This window comes from Heterocephalus glaber, unplaced genomic scaffold (genome assembly GCF_053883595.1).
Source record: "Heterocephalus glaber isolate CG9 unplaced genomic scaffold, H.glaber_assembly_v1.0 deba00001465, whole genome shotgun sequence".
NCBI lineage: Eukaryota > Metazoa > Chordata > Mammalia > Rodentia > Bathyergidae > Heterocephalus > Heterocephalus glaber.
The window spans coordinates 11,660,234-11,685,101 of record NW_028258312.1 but is presented as its reverse complement, the minus strand read 5'-3'; the positions used below and the strand labels follow the sequence as shown (position 1 = coordinate 11,685,101).

Genomic DNA, 24,868 nt, shown 5'->3' with positions numbered 1-24,868 from the left:
TCGGGCCGACGGGGCCTTCTCCAGGACCGCGGGCCGGAGGCGGGGTCTGTTTTTCAATTAAATACTTTAAAATAGAATTTGACAGTGAATGTTCTCATTTCACATTTCTATGACTCACTTGGTTACTGTGTGACTCAAACCACTGTTAAAAGTGCTGACAGTTTTTACAGTTCGGTGGGTAAAACAACAAAATATGACATTGCATCTAGAGTCCTAGAAAGTAAGATGTCTTAGTCTGTTTTCTGCTGCTATAACAGAATACCCCAAGATTAAATGTTGTTTTGATCTAAAATGTTCACCAAAAGCCTTATGTGTTTGGAAGGTGATTGAATCATGAGGGCAATCAGGGGATTCATCCATTTATGAACTCAGTAGTTCATGTACTGTTAGGAGGTAAGTCCTGGTTAGAGAGGTGGGTTATTGGAGGCATGACCAGAAAGGATGAGTTTTTGTCCCTGGTTCCTCCCTTTTCTCTGTTTCCTGGCTGCCACAAGGTGAGCAGCTTTCCTTTGTCATGCTTTTCCATCATGCCTTGGAGCCAGCCAACCATGGACTGACTCCTCTAAAAACAGTGAACCAATATAAACCTCTTTTCTTTTAAACTGTGAGTGTTGGGAATTTTGGCATAGTGAGGGGAGAGTGACTAATACACTATGTAGATTGTAAAGAACAGAGATATATTTCTTTCAGTTCTGGAGGCTGAGGAGTCCCAGGTTGAGGGACCCACATCTGATATCTCCTGACAGAAGGTGAAAGAGCCAGAGAGAACTAAAAAGAGTAGCGAGCTGAGCTTGATTTTATAACAAATCCACTGCATGAGAACAAACCCACTCTTACCGTAAAGGTATTAATTAGTTCACAAAGGCAGAGCTCTCTTAATTTAGTTACCTTTCAAAGGTCCTACCTCTCAGCACTGTTGCATTGGGGATTAAGTTTCCAACTTTGAGAGACAGTTTCAAAATACAGTAACAGGTCTTCTAGAAAATTCATAAGTAATGGGAATGAGTATTTGACTTAAGCTATCACAGTCAGTTCTGGACTTAAGAATTTGAATTTAGGTCTAAGATGCTATAATTCATCCTTACGGAGTAGGAAGGGGTGGAAAATAGGGTTGGGGTGGGGATCATCATATCTGGGCCATGTGTATCCCAAGGTAGAGAAATCAGCAGCAGAGGAGAGAAATAAAGCAGACAAATCAAGGGAAGTAGAAATGAGATCCTCTTCACTCCTGGGGCAGTGGTGTGTGTCAAACACAGTTCCTAAGTCGCAATTCCTTGTTTCCATCCCTGGAGAGACCAAAGTGTAATTTTTGTTTTTTTTGTTCAGTGAACTATCTATGTAACTTTCTGGTAAATACTATTATTTGCTTAAGAGAGGTTGTAAGATGTGGTTTTTAAAATCAAAATATATTCTAGAGCAAGAAAAGTCATAAATTATGACCCAGTTCTGAATACTATCTCGAATCTTTTGGATTTATTTTCTTTCTAGGACATTGTATCTGTAGCCAATTGTAGGTTAGTCTCTTCCTAAGTTTCTTTTTTTTTTTTTGCGGCACTGGGGATCAAACTCAGGACCTTGCGCTTGTAAGGCAGGCGCAGTGACACTGAGCTAAATCCCCAGCCCCTCTCTTCCCAAGTTTTGAAGAAGTAAATATGATTACATTTATGACCATAAATATAGTTAATATTACTAGTTAATATTACTTCTGATCAGATTGTCTAGTTAGAAAATTTTATTTCTGAACTATAGGAGCCCAGAATGCTGATTTTGACAATATAGTACTTACTTACACACTGTTGGCCCACAAATGACCCTCAGTAAATAGCTGTGGACTGATTGATTTTAATTTCTTTTCCAAGTTTTTAATGTGGCACAAAGCCTTGTATTGTAGGGTAATACACACTGCCCCAGCTTCTGCGTGAATACAACCAAATGAACAAAATGACTATGATAGAATTAGTGCAATTTATCTATCTGTCAGTTGAATTCCATACTGTCACAATATTTCAAATTTTCCTCTTCGCTTCCCTCCCCTCCCCTCCCTTCCCCTCCCCTGCCCTGCCTTTCTCTTCCTTTCCCCACCCCTCCATCTACTATGGAGGATAGCCAAAGAGTTCAGCCCAGAGAAATTTAGGGGTAGGTGAAAATTCATTTTCTTGGGCAAGATATTCTGTTTAAAGTTGTAGTTTAGATGTCTACGGCTCCTCTCAATTAAATGCCCTAAAATTACCCAGTTGGCTAATCAGGGCCAACTCTAAAGTAGACTGGTTACTTCTGTCAAGTGCAATGCCCCCCCTTTTCCTTTTATGCCAGGAATATAGTCAGACGCACTTGTCCTATGGAAAGAAATACCTTCTAGTGCTGTGATTTGTAGAAGCTGCTGCCAGGCAATCAGCAAGGTATTCTCAGGGCTGCACATGCCTGGCTGTTCTGTGTGATTTAGGCAGAAATGAACCTCCTTAAATCAGAGCTTTCATAATGTCTGTACCTGTCCTTTTCTACAAAAGAAATACATTACCCTGGTATTTAGGGAAGTAAAAATGACTTGTGTACAACAGCGTGAACATATTTAATGCTACTGAACTGTACACTTAAAGTGATTAAGATGGCAAATTTCATCTTATGTGTATTTCACTACAATTTAAAAAAATTAAAACAAAGATATTGTGATTTTCTTCTTGCGTATAGTTTACCTAAGGCAGAAGTACATATGTAGGCCAGAATATCCCCTTTGATTTTAAATTTATATTAAATGTGTTCTTGAATTAATACCATCTTACCATTCACCTTGAATGTTAAAGTCAATACCTCTGCCTTTTTCTGCGTTCTCTTCCCATGAACATTTAATGACCATTTATGCATCTGAGACCAGCTAGAGGGATGAGAAGCAGGACTTGCTCTCTGCCCTCAGTTGCTCCAGACTCACTGGGATGACTGATAAACAAATACTGGGGCAAAACGTTTGAAAAATGTATTTGTACATCATGTTCAGGGAATTTGGGAGGGACAATATAGACAAGCCTTGAGTGGGCATAGATTCAGGGTCACTAGGGCAGGTGGCATCTGAGGGAAGAGAGAGTAGGAATTTGATAGATAAGGAAAGTAGAGGTTAATGCAGGCAAGAGGAACCACATGGGGCCAGGGATTTAGCTCAGTGGCGCTGTCCGGATACCAAAGGCAGGGTGGGGAGGGACCATATATACAGAGGCCCAAAGCATCTAAGGCAGGGGTGGATAAAATGGTGCAAATAATCTGTCTCTGCTGAGTGGTATTTGTGTGAGAAAGGGTTGAGCTGAGGTTGGCCAAAGCAAAGGAGTCTCATGAAATAAAGGCAGAGAAACAGACAGAATGGGATTCTTATGTACCATGCTCAAAAGTTTGGATTTTCTCCAAAAGGTCTGGGCAAGAATCATAGAGGAATTTAAAAAGTGGCAGGTTAGTGGTGTGGAAAAGTCACCTTGACAGTGCTGTGGATGAGAATGGACAGCCTGGATGGCTTTCCAGTAACTTGAGTGAGAAGCTGAGCTAGAGCTGAAAGCCTACAGAGGAGAAGGCATGGAACAAGGTAGAAGGTGACTATTTGAGAGATGCAAATGAAAACAAGGCTGAGATTCCACCTCACCCCAGAAAGAATAGCTGTTTTCATGAAATCAACCAATAACAAATGCTGGAGGGGCTGTGGGGAAAGAGGAACCCTGCTCCACTGCTGGTGGGAGTGTAGACTGGTGCAACCACTGTGGAAATCAGTATGGAGGGAGATACCTTAAAGAACTAAAATTGGAGGTCCCATTTGATCTAGCTATTCCCCTGCTGGGTATCTTCCCCAAAGAATTAAAAGAATCATACCACAGTGATATATGTGCACCCATGTTCATAGCAGCACAGTTTGTAATAGCTAAAACTTGGAAACAGCCCAAATGCCCATCAACTGGAGACTGGATCAAGAAAATGTGGTTTATTTATAAAATGGAGTACTACTCAACCATCAAAAATGAGAAATTAGAGACATTTATTGCTAAATCGATGCACATTGAGGCGATACTCTTAAGTGAAATAAACAGGACACACGTGTAATACTAAATAGTTTCTCTAGTGTGAGAGACTGAAAGTGTAAATAAAGACTAAAACGTATAATAGATAATGTGAAATAGGAAGAAAAGGGGCACAGGGGAGGGGGAGGTGGAAGGGGTAGGGGAAAGGAAAGAAGGGAATGGAATTAATATGAGAAAATGGAAACAAAGTCTTTGTGAATAGGGAGGGATGGAGGGGTTGAAAGGAGGGCAGGGGAATGGGAAAAAAATAAGAACCAAGAGAGATTATGTAAAGGTGCAAATTTCCAATGATGAATGTCATTATGTTGTACACCTAAAATGTACCAATAAAAGGGGAAAAAAAGATAGAATGTGACTAGATACAAGTGGAATGAAGAGAGAGAAAAAGGGTCAGGGATGGTGGTTTATTTGAATGATGCACTAAAGATTTGTATATTTCACTATAACTAAATTCTCATCTCTGAAGTAATTGTAATTAACAATAGACAAACTCAAGTACTGAAGGATGAATTGTACTGATGTCTGTAATCTACTTTGAAATAAGTAGGAAAGTACATGGATTGATATGTAATAAATCAAATATAGCACAATGGTAGTTGTACAATCTACATGATAGGTATTCACTGTATCAAGTTTTTCTCTAAGATTGATAATCTTCAGAATAAAATAGGGAGAAATGTTCTTAATTTACTTTATATCTTGTAGAGAAGTCATGGTTTGTTATATAAAATAGTTACAATAATATAAATTTCTAAGTCTATACCCAATAACTTAAAAACCTCATCACATGCAATCTTTCCATAATCGTACAAGGTTTTCACACTGTGGTCATAGTGATAAACTAATGAGAATGTAGCTTCAATCTGTTTCCTTTCTGTGTGCCCCTTTCTTCCTTCTCCAAAATAGTATTCAATGGCAAGCAAATGAACAGAAAAACCAAGCTTTGCTTTAAAGATCAATAGCTACAATATTGCTTGACCCAAAGTATCGTATTTCTCTTAGGAACTGGTGTGATTGACTTTGGGTGCTGTCTGTGGGAAATTGGGAACAGGGAACTAAGTTTTTCTGGAAAACAAACATACAGTTTTTGATTTTTGCATGACCAGGACAATGACTGCATTCATAAGCAAGGGAATAGGGTCTAGGAACAAAACTAGGTTTGGGTTAAGCAGAAGAGAAGCAGAGAGGCTTATTTTAGGTTTGGTCAGGCTGGGCCTGATGTGTCAAAGACAGTTGGAAGTATGGTTTAGGGACTCAGGAGAAGATGTTTGTGAGAAAGTCATTATAATCTATCCAGATGGTGGCTGATGCAACTCGGGGAGGGTGGGCAGAGTGTAAGGAAAGATGACCAAGATTAGGGATCTGAGGAACACAAGAAGAAAAGGAGAAGTGAAATCTTCCTTTGAGACTAGAAAGGTATATCCAGGTAAGGAGAGAGAGAGAGAGAGAGAGAGAGAGAGAGAGAGAGAGAGAGACAGAGACAGAGACAGAGAAGCAGAGAGAGGCAGACACACACACAGGGAGTCAGAGAGATCTATCTGGTGCTCCACAGAAATCAAGAAGTGAGGTCAAAGATACAGAGTCTATTTGGCAGTTCTAAGTAACCGAAAACCATGGTGAGAGCACTTGCAGTGAAAAGGAGGATCCAGAAGTTGCATTATAACATAAGAAGGTCTTGAGGAGGTAAATATAGCAAGTAAAGATTATTCTTTAAAGAAGTCTGGCTATGATAAGTTTGGAGTAAGACTTTGGTTTTTCAGATCAGAATGATTCATGTATGTCTAAGGAGAAGACCCCTCAGACATAGATGAATGGCTGAGAAGGGAAGGAAGCTAGAGGCCAGGAGCGGAGGACTGGGACCTGATTGGGTAGGGAGACCTCCTTGCCTTCCCATTAGTATGAGAGAAAGGAGGCAAGGAGAAGTGTAGAGAAGTTTCTTTTCTGGAGAGGAACAGAGGAGAAGGGTGGTAAAAAAAAATCTCTAGTAATTGGCTTCTCTCTCTTTTTTTTTTTTGATGAAGTATAATATGAGGTAAAAGTGATAGAGTGGTGGGGTCAGATGAAAAGAGCTGTTAGGGTTTGTAAGCGAGAATGAACAGAGACATGGAAGGGAATGCTGGCCCTCAGACGACAGGGCTGAGTAGTTTTCTCTAAGATCTCTTGGCTACTTAGCTATCGGAGGTGTCTGTCTAGCCATTTTGATTGTGCACTGATCCTCACTGTTAGCTACTTTTTCTTTGAGTTTTGGCTTCATTATAGGCAGAAGAAAGCTGAGGCCAATAGCTTTTCTTTTGTAAAGAAATTGTAGTGTTTACAAGTAAACAACAAAATAATGAGTTTAAACAGGTTTTCTCCGGATACCCAATTCGAAATGTAGTTTACTTTAATGTTAATATCATAATTAGATTGACACATACCGCTGGACATGTCTTAGTATTTATATTACATTCTACAGCTTGTCTCCTTGGGCAGGAAACATATTCTGTTTCCAGGAGCCTAAATGTTCTCTTGTGACAAGACAGAAATTGCCAAATCTAACGCTATTCCTGAGATTCTACATACTCTGTTGGGAGGCAAGATTTCAAATTTTCAATAAAAGAGTTTCATGAACTGACCTTTTTGTTTTGCAAAGACCCACTGGAATCTCAGCGCTTTGCTTTCTAGAAGTGTCCCCTCCAATCGTAATCCCTAAAGTGTTTCCAAAAGTGGGTTTTAGGGTAGGAGTTAACCTGATGGCTGGGTCAACCTCTTGTTGGCTTCTAGTCTTCATTCTGACACCTTGCTTCTCTTTCTGACATCTTCCCAACCTCAGATGCAGCAGCAAATCGCTTTCTTCCATCCTCAGATGGTGAGGGTTTTAGAAATGAGGAACTCCCTGGCTTCTTCAGTGTGCATCTACCTGGTTCCTCACTGGCATCCGGAATTGTCACCGCTGCCTCTTTCCTGAGTCAGGGCACGCACGTGACAGTCCAGGCCTTGCTTGATTACCCAGAGTAAGATGCGTAACACTTTGTGGTTTCCGAGTCACTTTAGAAACAGAACCCAACTTAATTTCTAGCTTATTTCATCTTGATTTTGATGATTTAATGTCATTCTTTGGATTCAGCCAGTCATTCTGCGAGCTGCATTTCTCTGCCTTCTATTTATGTGGTGGTGTTCTTGAGGTTTTAGTCAACACATTTGAGCTTCTCATTTGTAACAAAGCGGTGGATAAATCCTAGTTCATGTCATCAAAAGTGTTTACAGTTTGGTGAGAGACAAGATGACAGTTAACATATGGCAGCAACTCTCAAAATATAGTGTACGGAAGAATGAACTGAATGGCCAGATAAAAATTCAGATTCTTGAGCTCATAATTAGCGAGATGCATTCTTTAGATCTGCTAAAGAATCTGCATTTTAAATAAAGGTGTGAAAAGCTGGTCGTGCCGTGCTGGGGAATGGAAAAGGTGAGTCTGATGCAGAAAGTGTCAGAACCATACTTTGAAAATCACTGAAAGACAATATATAAGGGTTACACTAAAGGTATCAAGCCCAAGTACCCTGAGACCCAAAGAAGTGCTTACAGATTGACCCAACCAACAGAGGTGCTTATAATTGGTAGGTGGGGGGCCAGGAGGGAGGGATTTGGATAACTTTTCTCACGTGATTTGTGAGGACAAATTCATGTGAACCTCCCTGGCCTTGGCCTTTCATCTCTAAATAATCTTCTCAAGTATTTTCTACTTGATCTATAGTGTGTAACCTTCTCTCTTATGTGTGTTTATATTTTTCTTTTTACTAAGCAATTATACTGTCAGCAACTTCTTGGGGTTTGTTCATCTCTTCCCATTTCTCGACATGTTGTAATTTGGTAGCAATTTCCTCTAAAACTGAGTTTCCTATCCTTAGATCCTTATTTTGAATTTCAGCAACTCCATGTGCTTTTTGTCTTCAGTAAACAAGCTCTTTTACTTAACCCTGAAGTGAAAATACAACTGTAACCTCAGCCAGCCATTGAATGCATTGGTTGTGTCTGTCAGTTTGAAAGGATGGTTTGGGATATTGTTTTGTGAGACTGGACTATAAAGGAAACGTTCAACTAAGAATGAAACATTTTCTTTCTCGAAATCTATCAGCTTTAATGCATATGTATCTGTAGTATTTCACTCAGATGTTTTACTGAAAGAACATTATGCAAGCAGACTTGCTAGAGCAACTGGTAAGTGTGCATGGAAAGTCACCACAGGATAACTTAGCACTTTTATGTTTGTTGTCTTGATGTGGAGGAAGTGTGAAATGTATCACGTGCAAACGTTTATGCAGTTAGTATCTTAGGTTCACCATGAGAAATGAGAAACAATATCAAGCTGTGAAATATTTTCACCTCCTTTATCCAAAGTATTGTTTCTCTCAAAATGAAACATTGGAATACAGGGACAAGAGTTGTGTCAAGTTGGCAGGGAGGAGAGATGTGTAGTTGCCATTCATTTTATGAAACAAGAGGCTATATGCCGGAGAGTGTCCCTTTCAAATTCATACGCTAAATCCTAACCCTCAAAGTGATTGTATTTGGAGATTCATCTTTTAGCAGGTAATTATGGTTAAATGAGGTCATTAGAGTTGGGACCTTTTCTGGAAGGACTGGTGTTCTTAGAAGAAGAGGAAGAGATTTCTTTCTGTCTCTGTCTCTCTGTCTCTGTCTCTCTCCCCTATTTCTACACACACACACACGCGCGCACACGAATGCTCACACATGTCAAAGACAAAGTGACCATCCAGCAAAAAGGCTTCTGACTGCAGAAAGGAACTGCGCTGACATTTTGGGATTACAAGCCTCTGGGAATGTGAGGGAATACATTTGTGTTGTGTAAGCCTCAAGCCTGTGGTGTTTGGTTTTGCTGTGGAAGCGCGAGTTGACTAAGACAGAAGACACAGTTGGCAGCATGGATGCTTGTGGACACCCTAAGCTATGCTAGTTTTATGAGCCCTACTTTCCTCTCTGAAGAATGAAGGGTCAGATTAGCTGCCTCCTAAAAACTCTAACTTTTAAAATCTTTGATTCTAATTACATCAAATGAAGTGATTTGTTGAAGATAATATAACATTGAGCCCAAAGCAACTTTCAAAGCCTCATTTCCCAACTCTCATTTAGCAGAAGAGGAAACCAAGGCCTTTAATAGATTAAATAATGTGACTTTCTCATTTTCATGCAGATATTTCTGGTAATGCCTGGAAGTGTAGCCTTTATTGTTTCTCTTTCCATTACACTGATGAATAGGGTGTCAGTTGTTAAGCATAAATAATGTTTTCTATCATGGACCTATTTCATTGGGAAAATACTGGTGAGCAGAAAAATAATGAGCTTTTCAGAGTAGAGATTTTAAAATTTATTGTATTGTGGTGATTTATCAAGCAAGTGTTCTGCAAATGTTTTCCTTTGAAGAAAATATTTTTCTGAATATTTATGAATAAATAATTATTACTATGCATACATAGTAAAATGTTTTAATAAATTTCATATTTCAAAGTTACACCTGCATATGGCAAATAATCAAATAATACTTATGAGTTTGTGATGAAAAGTAAGGTTGTCACCCATTCTTCACCATTTCCAATTATCCTTCCCAAAGGCAATATCTTTTAACTTTTACTCTCTAAAATTTTGGAGACGACTTTGATAACTTTAATAATATACTTGTTCCTTTACCCCTCTGTAACTAATAGATTGTATCAGTAGCCTTCCTGTTCAGGAGCAAGGTTTGTAACCCACTTGCATATTCAAATCTCTCGTGCTTATGCTTGATCATTATTTTTGGTTTTTATAAACTGTTATAATTTTAAATAATAGCATCGAACTCCATTGTTTGAACAGAATTTCTCGATTTGTTCCTTTGTAAAATAACTACATCTATGTAGCAGGATAGCCACTCTTTTCTCAGTTTTCCTTTCTCATTTCTGTGCCCTCTTTCCCTCACCTACACTTTTGCTTTCCATTGTCAAGGTTAACATCTCATCCTGTAACAATTATGTCTTCTGTTCTTTCCAGGCCTTGACTCTAAACGTAGAAAACCAATGAAACAATGTCTAATATTTTATTTTTAAAGAATGTTTTGAGACCCCAGGTATTCTGTACAATTGGATTTCCTATAAGAAATGGAAATCGGAAGCTTGTCATTTAGGTAATTTTCAATTAAATATTACATTTATTTGAATTACGGTGGAAAATAAATGTGTCACTATTCTGTACTTTGCTTTTTAAAAATGAAAACATAAATTAAATGCCAGAAAGAGTATCATGAATATCATTTAAATTAATTTTTTAAATTGTGTTAACTTTTATTAAATCAAAAGTCTTGATTTGGTTCAAAAGGTCTGATTTGACACTGTATTAAATGGTATTTCTTTAAAAGTTTTGGTAGTGATTCTTTAATTGTAATTGGTTTACTTACTGAATTCAACAAACCTTTACCTTTAATATGTTTCTGCCATTTCATATTTGAAACTATTCAGTCAGAACTTCACTGTAGATATACACCAAAAAGATTTTGCTACTTGTTTGAGATAAACAGAGGTTCTTAATCTGAATAACCTCTTGTACTGAACTCAGCTCTGTCTGGTGAAGCCTATGGGAGGCTTCTGTAGGCAGTCAAGCATGTCTATATTTGTAATTATTCGAAAAACTTTACTACTTTTTGTTTTGTTTTGTTTTTTCTTGTGGTCAGATTGCCAGTATGATTGCTAGGGAGTTGTTTTTCTATTACTTTTTGATGAAAATATATTCTTGAATGTTCTTGCTTGTTTTGCATTTCATATCCTGCAGATATAAATTCTGAAGCTAAGCTTAGCTCACATAGCTCTCTATATTTTCACTTTCCCAAGGGTAGTTGTATCATTTCTGAGGGAAGGAGATCAATACAGAATAGAGTTTTCTAAGTAAGTGCTTAACCAGCGCCAAATATAGCAATGACAAAACATTTAGTGACTTCCTGTTGGTGAAGTTCATCAAAAATGGAAAGCTGACTAATACCAGGGTTTTATCTCTTTAGTGGACTATTTGGTCCTGACATAATCAAAATGCCTGACATAGTCTTTACATTTGTCTGAAAGGTTCTATTTTTACAATAAATTGCAATGGTATTCACCTTTAAGGTCCCTAACTCCTGATGAAATCACATTTCTTTTTGAAAAAAGGAATTAGTATAACTGTAGTTTCATAGTTCTTATTAGATTATGAACTCCTGGAGATCATTCATTATGATTTGTCTTCATTGTATCTTTGAGAATATACCATGGGGGTTCTCACACATGAACTATTTGGCAAATGCTTATTTTCCATCTGGCACCATGCTAAGCTCTTTATGTGCTTTATTTTCTTTAATTCTCAGAACACAAGGGAAGCAATCTTCAGTACTATTTCACAGATGAGTAACTTAAAGAAAAGAGAGCTTTAAGTCACTTCACCAAAAGCAAACCATTGAATGATAAAGCCAGGATTGATTGGGTGTGTCTGAAATCTTCCAGAATGTTATATAGTTGGACTCATCCACTCTGTAGTAATTTCTTCCAGTTAGTACTATGTCTGCAAGTTTTCTTCATGTGTTTTCCTGGCTTGATAGCTCATTTCTTTTTAGTGCTGAATAACATAACACTGACTGTATGCACCACAGGATAGCTGTCCATTCACCTCCTGAAGGACATTTTGGGTGCTTCTCAGCTTAAGCAATTATGAATAGAGCTGCTACAAACAGTCATGTGGAGGTTTTTTTGTGGACAGACATTTTCAGCTCCTTTGGATAAATACCAAGGAGGGCAATTTCTGGATTGTGTGGTAAAATTTTGTTTAGTTTGTACAATTTTGCATTCCCACCAGTGGTGAAAGAGAGCTCCTATTGCTCTACGTTCTCACCAGCATTTGGTATTGTCAATGTTTGGGAGTTTGGCCATTCTAATAGGAGTGTACAGATTTCTTATTGATGTTTTAATGGGCAATTCCTAAATGACATATAATGTTGAACACCTTTTCATATACCTACTTATTGTTATCTTCTTTGGTATCTACTCAGGCCTTTGGCTTATTTTTAAATTAGGTTGTTTGTTTTCTTGTTGTTTAGTTTTAAGAGTTCTTCCACATATAAGTTCTTTATCAGATACGTCTTTTGCAAATACTTTTCCCCAGTCTGTGGTTTTATTTTCTTACTCTCTTGACATTGTTTTTCATAGAGCAAAAGTTTTTGATCTTAATGAAATCCAGATTATTAATTCTTTCTTCATTGACCATGTTTTGGTATTGCATACAAAATATCACTGCTGCTGCACTGGGGTCTAGTTCAGTGTAGAGTGCCTGGAAAAGCTTGTGCAAGGTCCTGTATCACCACTCACACACACACACACACACACACACACACAAGTCATTGCCATAGGGAGAGTCATCTAGATTTTTTTTCTTATGTTATTTTCTAGGAGTTTTATGTTACACATTTGGGTCTATGATCTATTTTGAGTGGATTGTTATGAAGGACATACAATCTATGTCTAGATTTGTTAGCCTAGCTTGAGGCCTATTGATTTTATTGATCTTTCAAGGAATCCATTTTTGGCTTTATTGACTTTTCTATTGATTCAATTTCAGTTGTAATTTTTATTATTTATTTTATTTTGCTTAGCCTATATTTAATTTGCTTTTCTTTTTCCACTTTCATAAGGTGAAAATGAGGATCACTGAGTTTAGATCTTTCTGACATTTTAATAATGTACCAAACACTATAATTTCCTCTGAGCACTGCTTTTGCTGTATCCCATAAATTTTGTTATGTTGCATTTTCATTTTCATTTAACTCAAAATATTTTAAATTTAAAAATTTATCTAGAGATTTCTTTTTTGACCTATTCATTATTTACCAGTGTGTTGTTTATTCTCCAAATATTCTGAGATTTTCTGGCCATCTTTCTGTTAATGATTTCTACCTTAGTTTCATTAAAGTAGATGACCACTATGTTAAGGGCATTAATGGAAAAAGTTACAACATGCACGAACAAATGGGTAATGTCAGCATTACATTAAATTCCTTGTCTTATAATAACAATATTCCCAGAAAATCTGACTCTGGTTCTGATGTATGTTCAGTCTCTTCAAACTAGATTTTTTTGTTTGTTTGTTTTTTGCCTTTTAATGTGTCCTGTAATTTTTTGTTAAAAGGGAGAGATGAGGTACTGGGCAAAAGAAACTGTGGTAAATATACCTTTATTAATTTAGTAGTAATGTATGGAAGTGGGAAAGCATTCTCTAATTTTATTTTGGTGACCCCTTGTCCTTGAACTTCACCAGTGGCTGAGAGCTATCTTCCCCAATTACATGGGCCATAATGCCAGAGGGGCTAGGGCGGGGCATTTCTCTTTCCTTGGGTATGTTAGGCTCTGATATAACCCCAGCAAGTTAGGCTTGGCTAAAATAGCTTCTTTTAATAGCAGGTCTTCTTTCAAAAACAGAAGGCTCTGGTGTATTTTAAGATTGTTCCATTTCCCTTCCTCCTGCTAGTAGTTTTCTCTGATGATCATGGTAAGAGCCTAGTAGAGCCTCTGGAGTTAAAACTCACAAAATGTGGCCTCCAATGGCTTGTTCCCGCTGGAGTTTTTAGCTCTTGGGTTGTTTGCACTGACTTTCTGGTAAGGTGTGAATTGCAGTTCAGGTTTCCCTGCCCCAGGCACTGGTTCCCATGAAAGTTTCTGTTTGTGGGTTTCTGCTCTGCTTAAGTCATGATTCTCAGTATCTGCCTGTTTGTTTTTCCAATTCTGGGGCAGTGGTTGTCCTGTGAACTCAGTTCCTTGACAGGTCTAGTTGTTGGTTTTTCAGTTTGATTGGCTTTTTACTGGTTATCAGGATGGAATGGTTACTTCTGAACTCTTTTATTTGCTAGGCTAGAAACTGAAAGTCTGCTTGACCCCTAAAACTCCCATCCCTGTGTTTTCCCACTAGCTATTGGTTCATCTGGGTTCTGTATAGTATGGGGTCTTAACCTGTGTTGTCCAAGAACAGAGTGTGAGTTAAAGGTTTATGTGGTATTATTTTATTAGAGGATTCAAGTTCAGTGAACTAGAGGGAAGGAAAGGGGAGTAAGGAGAGAAAGAAGGAGAGCCAATATGAAGGTTAAGAAACTGGCCACTGTAGGTATTGAGCTCTAGCACTCAATATTGATCAGTATCAAGGGGGGGGTCTTAAAGAGGCTGTATAAATAATTATTTTTCAGAACAGTCTGTGGGGTGTGGAAAGAGTAAGACTGTTCTTTAACTTAGTCTTCCATTCATCAAAATTTCACTCTGTGGCTTAATTTCCTTCCCTCACATTTCTAAATTGTATATGTGTCAGCAAAAGAGGAAGTCCCATGGAAACTTAGCTTGAGTTTTTCCCCAAACATGGTCTGAATGAAGGCTTGAGTGTTGGTTGTTTCCTAGGATGGAGATCCTAGACAAAAAGGAGTGAGAGAGTTGAGATAAAGAGAGAAGGAGAATAAGACAATGTTGAGGTCCTTGAAGTAAGCAAGAGGGACACCATTCCGCTAGTATCTGAGAAGTGTACAGAATGCCACTCAGAATTATCTATCCATTAAATGAGATGCTTGCTTATTTACCCTGTGTCTCCCATTTTGTAGTTATTGATAATTTATCCTAGAGGTTATTATTTTCTGCTCTCTGGGAAGTGATTACATGTATGTGTAGTTGCTACATGGACTCAAGGATTTTAGAGAAGATTTTTTGGATTTCAACATGCTACTGAGCTTGTGTGCAACTGTCCATAACAGAGATGGGCCAAAGAGATGTGGTATGGATTATTTGATGTCTCAGAGAACAAGAAAATCATGGACGGATGGTCAGAACAGTATTTCTTTTGTGAGACTGTGTGAGATTGGATTTCCAGAATGGTGCAGAAATGCTCTTTTTGTTGGATGGACATTGCTTACATAATCTTGGCCAAGGCAGGATGGCCTGAAAGCCAAAGGAATTGGTTTCTTCCTTTATGTTGAAAAAAAAAAGTTATCGTGGTTGTCTCCAAGTTTTGTCAATTATAAATAAATTGGATTATCCAAGAACAGAGAGTGATTTAAGGGCTTGTGTAAATAAATGAATAATAAAAAAAAAGCTGAATAAATATAAAACATCAAAACAAAAGCAGGGGCCCCATTAAAATATTTGCTCAGGTCTTCCCACACCCTAGAGAGAGCAATAACTTTATGAAGTAAAGTGGAACCAGGCAAAGTTTATGGTAGTGACTGCGGTTGGAACAACAAAATGTAAGACTGAGAGGGCTTGTAGTGATGCATGGGAGGTTGCTGACATTCTTAATTAAAGTTTTTTCGGAAAAGTTTTCCAAGATTTAAAAAAAAAATTTTTTTGTTATTTTAGGTTTTTTGGTACCAGGGATCAAACTCAGGACCTTCCGCTCTCGAGGCAGGTGGCAGCACCACTGAGCTAAATCCCTGGCCCTGAGATGTACAAAATTTGAAGCCACCACATTTCTTATTGTTTTTAATAGCATTTGTTTATAAAACATATTAAAAGACAGGTTAGTAATTTAGTCTTGGGGTTTCTTTTAAAACGGAGAATAGGGGAGCTGGTTAGGAATTCACAAAGAATATTTCTGCATGATATGTTGACTCTAAATTCAAAAGACGATACCACATCAATCCTATAAACGATATATGAATTCCTTATTTAAGGTATTGGTTAATATTTTTTAAAAATCCTCACTTCTTTAATAAGTACTATAAATGGTTCTTGAAAGCCAATTGTAGACATGGTATACTCAGTCCAACTTGTTGGGGTCTGGAGGCTCATTTTTATGTGACTATCCAATTTAGAGTTAAATGGCGTTACGAAAAAATTAAAGTCATGGGCAGCATAATCAATTCTTCAAATGATAAAGCTTCCAAGCTCCCATCATTCTGGTTCCCCTTCTTTTTGCTTTCACTTACATACTCCTTTCTCTTAAAGACGCGAAACAATACATAAGTTCACCAAAATTCTGAAAGTCACAGTTCGTACAGCAGTGAATGAGAGTAGCTTTGGCCTTTGAAATTACAGTCCCTTTCATCACAGGTATTTTCTTCATTCTGGGTCAAGGCGAGGTAAACAGGAAGAATAAGATTCCCAAATGCAGTCTTGAGCTATGAAGTATCCAGATGAATGTGCGTGAGCATGCTGCAAGGCTGCCTTCTGTTGGGGTGCCATACGCTGCTGCTCAGCATGATCCCGGAAGTCCTTCTTAAGAGAGGGCCTGGACAGCGCAATGCTAGCTCCAGGGTGATTTGTTGAAGACTGGTTCTGCATAAGTAATTTTCTTTTTTCTTTGTCCAGTTCTGCTAAGATTGCAACTGTATTTTTGTTTTGAAAACCTTGTCCTGAAGAGTTTGCGGCCATCTCCCTATTTTGTTTCAATTGTGCTCAGTTGCAAATGATCAGCCCTTTACCATTACCTAGGACAGGAGGGCGCCCTGGGGTCCGCACTGTCGGATCCCGGCGCTCCAAACAGCCGCGGGACCGCACAGGCAAAAATAGCTTTACAAGATTTTTAGGCTCGTTTTTTTCTTTCCATAGAGAATCACATTTGGAAGATAATTGTATGAGTAAGCCTACATGTGGACTATATTGTAAAATGTTTCTGCAAATTCTTTTGATCCTGGTGGGTATATATTCCTCCCAATGAGAGATGGAGTCTATTATTCCACCCTCTCAGATCTGGAGTGTCAGATGGCTCTTCTTTTCAGTTTAAACAAGTGATGTCCCTGGCACCCACCAATAGAAGGAGTTGAAAATGAAATTTTGCAGTTTCTGGGATGTAGGCTTCAAGGGGTCTTGCAGGTTTTACTTTCATCGTCTATGCTAAGATCATCGTGGAGGGATCCAGGCTCAACTTTTATAGGATAAGAGACATAGAGAATAGAACTGAGGCTCCTAGCTGATGGCCTGCACCTCACCCAGTCAGACATGTTACTAAAGTCACTGCACAGTATCGAGTTTGGCTGCCACTCCGGCTCAGCGCAATCACATGAATGAGTCCAGGCAAAACCAGAGGTAAATGAACAGTCAAGTCATAGAATCAAGAGAAGTACTCAATCATTGCTATTTGAAGACACTAAACTTCGGATGGTTTGTTAAGCAGTGGAAAATGATATGATGCAAACAAGATTCTAATTGTCTTTGGAATCATTTTTATGCCTTGAGTAAATAATTATTAAATTAAATAATGTGTCAATAGTGTTGAAAATATTTAAAGATTTCAAGTTAAATTGGGGAGAATTCCAAGAAAGAAACCACAAATGAGGAGTTGTTGTTCCATACTCAAAAGTAAGTTTATGAAAATTGTACTAAATAAGTCTAAAAGCAAATAGTATCTTAAGTAGTTTATAAAACCATAAAGCATAATATGTATGTATAAACTCTTGGCTTACGAGAAAACAATGTCTCTTTATGTCTGTCAAATTTTGCTTGTAGAGATAGTGCAAGTTTATAATCTGGTCTGATGCTAAATAATTTTTGTGAATCACAGCAGTTACTAACATCTATTGAAAGGACTTGAACGAAGGGAGCTCTGTAGGCTGAGTAATTACTGAATTATGCCGGTGGTGTTCTGGAGAGGTTCAAAAAGCATCCATCGACATGAAAGAGGGGAATCCAAAGATAAAGCTTCTCTATCTTTGTGTCTTTGCTGTTTACAATATTAAAAGACCCAGAAATACCAAGTTTTCTTCTAATGATAAGACATCTCACATCCTGATTTCATCCTATTTAGTAGCAGAAATTTGAATTTGATTACAAAGAGAGACAGTGAATTTTCACAAGATCACAGATTAAAGAAAATCTTTTCTTAGTGTTTCCTATAGTAAGGCTGGTTCTTTGACCCAGCAATAAACTGTGTCTGGATTACACAGGAGGAAGATAGAAGCATCTACAGTTACCAAAAATGAAAGAGCACCTACATTTTACTTTTGGTATCTCCTAGGAAAAATATCTTCCTGTTAGTCTAGGCAGAGAGAACGGTAAATAATTCCCCTAAAGAAGTAGCAAACATCTACATCATAGAGGATCCAGTTGAAAAGAATGTTGTTGATTTCAAAGGCAACTTGAATGAATGATGTTTAAGGACAAGGTACTCGATGCTCAGCTTCACTTTGACACAACCCCATTAAAAGGAGGCAGGGAATCCAAAGAGAGCTAGTATTGTTTTCTCTGTGAATTGGTGCTTTGAATCAGAAATTACTACAAACAAAAGATATGTTCTTACATACTGCCCATTATATTATCTAAGAATACACTTATTTTAGGGAGGTAAAATATATATTCTAATAAGGACGGACAATTAGTTGGTATGCTTAAAGAATTGTTTTATTTTTGTCCCCAAACACCATTAAGTTTGTAAAATATGCCCTGTGATTTTATGTTTATTTTTAATATTAGAGTTGTAATCTCCAGAGTTAATTGTCCTTACATGTGTTAGGTCATTTGCTGCCAAGTCACTGTCTTTCTTTTAAGTGCATCTTTGTGTTTCTCCTTTGCACAAGCCAGAAATGTTTCCAGCACAGTGCACATGTAATGGCTTTTTAAATTACCACCATTCACTCATCTTCCAGGCAGGTTTTCTTCAAGAGTCAGCAAATGAGCAGGACCTTCAAGGACAGCCTTCCATTCTAGAAGATCTACTTCGTGTGGGAAATGCTGCCGGTGGTTCCAGTTTTTATTTCAGGTCACTGAAACACATTGTTCTTTCTCAACACTTCCTTGAGAGTTCAAACGGAAATTTTTGAATATCATCTACAGCATTTACTCATTCATTTAGAAAATGTTCGTTGAATGGAAACTATGTGTTCATGATATCAAATAAAATTCTAATAGTGGTCCTGGGGACCTCACAGGCTGCTGGATAAAAGATGAATGCATGTATAATTAATTATATAAGAGAATGAAAGTGGGAAATCTGGGTGGGAGTCAAAAGAGAGGCAGAGAGATACTGTCTGCTAGAAACTAGATCTACACTAGCTAGACCTAAGATTTCAAAGGCTAAACAGAGGTGCTGAACTCCTTGGACTTTTTATTCCAACCAAATTAATTAAAATTGATGAAAAAGAAGCACAATAAATGTCAAAGAAAAAGAGTGAGCTATGAAAATAATTGGCAAAATGATTATAGTTTTATTTAATGTGTTAAAAATTGAAGCAAAAACAATAAACTTGTAAATTAATTCAGACAGCCTTTTCCTTTTGGTAAATATTAAGTCAGGAGTTCAAATGTTTTTGAAGTAAATTGATTATTAATCTTGTTTTTGACAATTTCTCTTGTCATGTCTGAAATTAAAATGAATGAAAATGATTTAAAATACTCAATGGGATAAAAAGTTTCAGCTGTTAGCACCACTCGGCACACCTGCTTCAGTAGCTGGAAATAAAGAAAAACAGTTATGAAACTTACCAATCTGTTTACCTAAGCCAAATATCTGTATTAATTTTTAATGTATTCATTTTTTATGGCTTCCATAACAAAGTGTCACAGGCTGGGCATCTTAAACAACAGAAATTTATCTTCTCACAATTCTGGAAAGGAGAAGACTGAGATCAAGGAGTCTGTAGCTGTATGGTTGATATGTAGATGTACCTCAAAGCCTCAAAGGAGGGGTTTTCCAAAGGCGATTGGATTATGGAGCAGTATAGCTCACTTGCTCTTAGGAGCTGGGGTCTGGTTGGATGATGTAAGTCACTGTAGGTGTGATCTGGAAGTTCTACCTTTCTTCCTGGTTCCTCCCTTTGCTCCGATTCCTGTCTACCATGTAGTAAGCAGTTGTCCTCCACCATGCCCCTTTATCATGCCTTGTGCCTTGGACCCAGGGGATCATGGAAGTACTGAAACTTCTAAATATGTGAATCAAAATAAACCTCTTCTCCTTTAAATTATGGGCATCTCCTATTGTGTCCCAGAGATGAGGAAAGTAACTAATAGAGTAGGTTTGGTTTCTTCTGTGTCTTCTTATCTTTTAAATGACCTTCTTTACCCAGTGTCTTCAGATGGTCTTTTCACTGTGTGTGCCCATGTCCTAGTCTTCTTTTAGTGGGACACAGGTCATAACTGGATTAGTGCCCGCTCTAATGATATCATTTTAATGTCGTTATCTCCAAAACATCCTATCTCCAAATGCAGTCACACTCTGAGGTACTGTGGAGTAGAACTTGAGCATCTGAATTTTGAAGGGACATAATTCAGTCCACTGAAATCACAAAACTCACTTTTCTTGAAAATTTTAATCTTTACTTTAATCTTTACTGACATAAAAGAACTTCTCCTACATCATGATGTTTTCCATTCAGTTTTAACTTTAGAACCTACACAATTTTATCAAAGGCAGATTTTTGATTATTAATAAATTATAATAATATAATAAAAGTAGCACATTTTACTCATTTACTAGTAGATGCATTTAGTTTTCTTTTAAACCATGAAACAATTGTGTGGAAGAGTTAAGAACAGCCCAGTTCTTAGACATTCTTCTATTGAGAGGTGGAAGTCTACTGCCAGTATCCCCTCCCTTGAATCTGGGAGGACTTTCTCTAAAGTGAAGCTGCCCTTGTGTCCAGCCTTGAAATAGTGGCAGCCCCCACTTCATGTTTCTTGGAATCCTCCCTCTGTCATGTAAGAAGTCCACTATCCTGAGGCTGCCACGCTGAGGAGGACATGCGTGAGTGACCTCGTCATTCACTCCCTTTCAGCCATCCTCGAAGAGGCACTGGACATATGAGTGAACCCATTTGGGATCTTTCATCTATCAACAGTACCACCAAGGGATTTTGATTGACCCCACATGGAAAATGATGCTGTAGTCATATTTTCTAAATTTTCTCTCTTGCAAATGAAAGCTATTGATACCTCTGTAATTTCAACGCATGCAACTACCTGGCAATATATTTTCACTCAACATGAAAATGTTCTGTGCAGACTAACAAACTAGATTCCATTTTAGTTGTTGTAGTTGTCATGGAATATTCAAGGCCAAAGGTGATCTTTTATGTTTACTGTCACTCCCTCTTTTAAAATCAGATAAAAGGAACTCAGGCTGTAGCAGATATAAAATGCAAGATACCCAGGGGGTTTCCAAATACCTCAAATTGGGACCAGTCGGCTTGGACATTTTCAAATTTAACAGGCCAATATTTACTCTTGTCTAACTTGAAATAGCTAATTAAAGATAAAGATCCCAATTAAATATCAGAATAATACAGTTTCATGTTAGAGTGTACATTTTTATTCCTACACTAACACTCAGAGAACAAAAGACAGGAGCTGAAATTACTATCTTTACAACTATCTTTCCATTTTTTTTACAATGGTGATTCATAAATGTGGAATTTGATGCACATTTGTCAGTGATGGTTGGCAACTGCCACAGTTCTGGTGCCCATGATCAGAGCTGGTACCTTCTCCTGATGGCACACACACAGGTGCTTCACACAGGCAGCAGAACATGGTGAATGTATGCTAGACACATTGCTTCCTTTGTACAAGGTAGTGAGAAAAAAATTGGCATAAGTTTTGTGAGTGGGAAAGAGAAATAGATATGGAAATATGTGAAAATCGTGTTGGGGAGACAGTAGACAAAGTTTAAAAAGTGTGTGAGTAATTTCCTGCATGCTATGGAAGAGACAGGGAGGTAAAATGGAATGGCAGGAGATGCTTGGGGCAGGATGGTCGGGGCAGGGACTCAGTGACTACGCCTCTGGGTAGGTAAGAGCTGTAACTCAGGATCTTACATAGATGCCTTTGAAACATTCGTGTTCCTGTAGTGTATTAGTCAGATTTCTCCTCTCTGAGACACAATACATGCTCAACACTCATAATTTAATTTGCCTACAGATTCAGTCCAAGACAAAGACACTATGGCAGAGGGGCATGGCTGAACAAAGCTGTTTAGTTCAATGTGGTTGTAAAGCAGAGCAGGGGAAGAGTGCCGTAGCAGGAAGTATGAAGGACGTTGGACATAGACCCTACAGCCAGCCTTCTAAATCTACACGGACACACCTAAAATGTGCTCACCACTCCCTGGGGCAGGTCCTGAAGTCAATCAAGTGGAAACCCCACCCTAACGGTTGCTCCTACTAAGCAGCAATTTTGCCTTTTCCTAGGCACACACATGGGCGTCTAGTTTACCAAAGGTTTGACTGCCTACATTCCAAGGGCAAGTGACACTTATACCAGAAGTACCATAACTAAGAACACCTTTGCGCACTCTCTTTATTAATTTATTTTATTAAAAATAATGATTTCCTAAAAGATCAAATGAAGATGATGTAACAATCATTTCAATGTATAAAAAATAATGGCCAATACTTAGCAAACATTTAGTAAATGTCTAGCACTGGCCTAAACATCCTCTATTTATTTGTTCATTTAATTTTTACAATGGTCTATAAAAGTGTACTACGAATATGTTTATGTTAGAGGTGAAACCAGTTAAAGTTAGGGGAATAAATAATTTGCCTCTTGTTACACAGTAAGGAAGTGTTGGCACTGGGATACAGGTCTCATAGACCACTTTCCATCATACTCTAGATACCATCTTCACTGAATAGCCTTTCCATGTACATTTTATTCAGTACTTTGGTGGGAGTGTATTGGTTGAGAATTTTTTAATATGTAATTTTGGAGGGAATGGTACCTTTCTGTTTTTGAGAGCCAATGATAACCCTTAACTTGAACTTGGGGATTCAAAAAAAAAAAAAGTGCTTTTCACAGAAAAATTTCAATGAGAAAAAGGCATTAGAGTCAAGCAATATTTTGTGTAAACAGTTAATAAATCAGAAAAATGTTAACAGTAATTTAGCAGCAAATGAAGTATTTGACCTGCAGCTCCCAGATGAATTCCCGAATGATGTGAATAATTTATTTTAGGAAGATGAAATGATATGGGTTATGTAATGCTTGCTGAGAAATTGCAGTCATAATTGGGGAAATTGCTTCTCCTTAGCAGGGTCACCCCGTGGAGGAAGGAGCTGCTCCCTGGCTATCATTTTCCACCTTGAGAATCTTGGCTGCAGCAGGAAGTTCTGTTGCCCAGTTGCGATCCAACTAGCGCAGCAGAAGTTAGCATCATTTTCCAGAGGCCTCAACCATTTGAATATCTGGCTTTCAAATGGCCTCTGTGCTACTTTCTGAGAGGTTGTGCTCCAACCCCACCCACACATCTTTGAGCTGCTGTTATTTCCTGGATTTGCACAAATATAAGGCTCTCCCAGAACTAGGATAAACTGGGGAGGCGTAGGGCAGCTCAGTTGCTCCTTGGAATTTATGCCCTGAGGGACCGGCACTGTACAGAGCATTTGGAAAGCTGACAGCTTAGTGCTGGCAGCTGAATTTTGACATTCATGCTATTATCAAAACTCTCCCAAATAGCCGAAACTATAAGTATGTGACAGTTAAGTTTTTTGTGAAGCATGTTTATCGGGCAGGAAAAATGCTATCGGTTCCCTTATTATTCTATTATCCTAAAACATTTTTTTTGTTAATCCACTAAAACTACCGCATTTCCGAGGTATCTAAAATGACCAGGCAAATAAAGATACACTGTTAGGATTTTAGTAGCAACACCATGCTCAATTTAAAGGTATAGCCTTCTTGCTTCCAAATACTTAGTTGGAAATTTTACTGCTGAGTTTCTGAGAAACGTAAAAATTAATACAAGATTTTTAACATTTGAGTGTCTCTATAAAGCTCACACTTAGTTCTTCCCTTAAGGTCTTAGAAGGAATTAAAAAAAGTCTTTCTCCCCAGGCTAGAGCTGACATAATTGAAAATGTTCGTGACTAAAAATATAGGCTATCAAAATACGGAGCTGAAAGTGGAGATATTTTAAAAAATATGAGATCCTCTTAATTTTCATTTCATTAAATGTTAAAGAAAAAAAATCAGTATTTGACAAATGAAAAAGGTCAGTTAGAACTATTTTGAGGAGGGTATGCCAGAAAGAGGGGATTTTTTAATGTAAAGTAAAAATAATGCTTCTGTGGTTATTTTTACTTCCTATGCAAATTATTTTTATTAATGAAAACAAAAATGAAATTACACTACCAATGTAATTTGGTTTTTACAAAAATGGTAGAACTGGTTGAAATTCAATCTTTTTCTTCCCCCTTCAAAGAAAAAAAACAAAAAAAAGGGAAAGCACACCCCTTTCTCTCATTCTAACCACCAAATTAATTCTAAGACAGGAAAACCTGGCCTCACCAAAGAATGCAACAAAGAATTCTCTAACTTATTATTAAATATTGGGTAAGCACAAATTGAAATGTGTCATTAATTAACCTAATCTTGTCCCTCTGCCACAGATTGAGTATGAAAAGGTCGAAATCTTTGGTGTTCTTTGATTCGTGACTGAGAACTGAACTTGATAAAACAGGTTTGAGATGAGTCACGGTCATTTTCCATGTGTGTACTCAACACCAAATAGTTCATTCAGCAAACTAAACTTCCTGCAAACAATCCTCAGTGAGAAAATGAAATATGCTTAGTTGCCCTTTGCTCACACATTAAGTTTTACAGAGACACAGATTCTGAATTAACAGGCCAGTCAGATATGTGAGCTAAGTTGTGCAGTGACTTTGTAATGACGTTAATAATAAAAAACAGCAACAACAGCATCTAACTCTTGGAGAAGGTGTCTGAGCCTCTTGGCCTGGTTCTAATGTGTCCATATCCATATGCACACATATACACTGCCATCCGTGTCATCTTTATCCCTCATAGCCTCCTCATGTTGGCAGGTGCTACCACTATCCCCATTCTAGAGAGAAGCAAACAGAGGCTCCA

General features: G+C 37.8%; 1 pseudogene; it reads right to left on the bottom strand.

Annotated features, from left to right (window-relative positions):
- Window positions 1-16,132: 16,132 nt before the first annotated feature.
- Window positions 16,133-16,444, bottom strand: LOC147826574 (SOSS complex subunit C pseudogene; annotated as a pseudogene).
- Window positions 16,445-24,868: the final 8,424 nt, after the last annotated feature.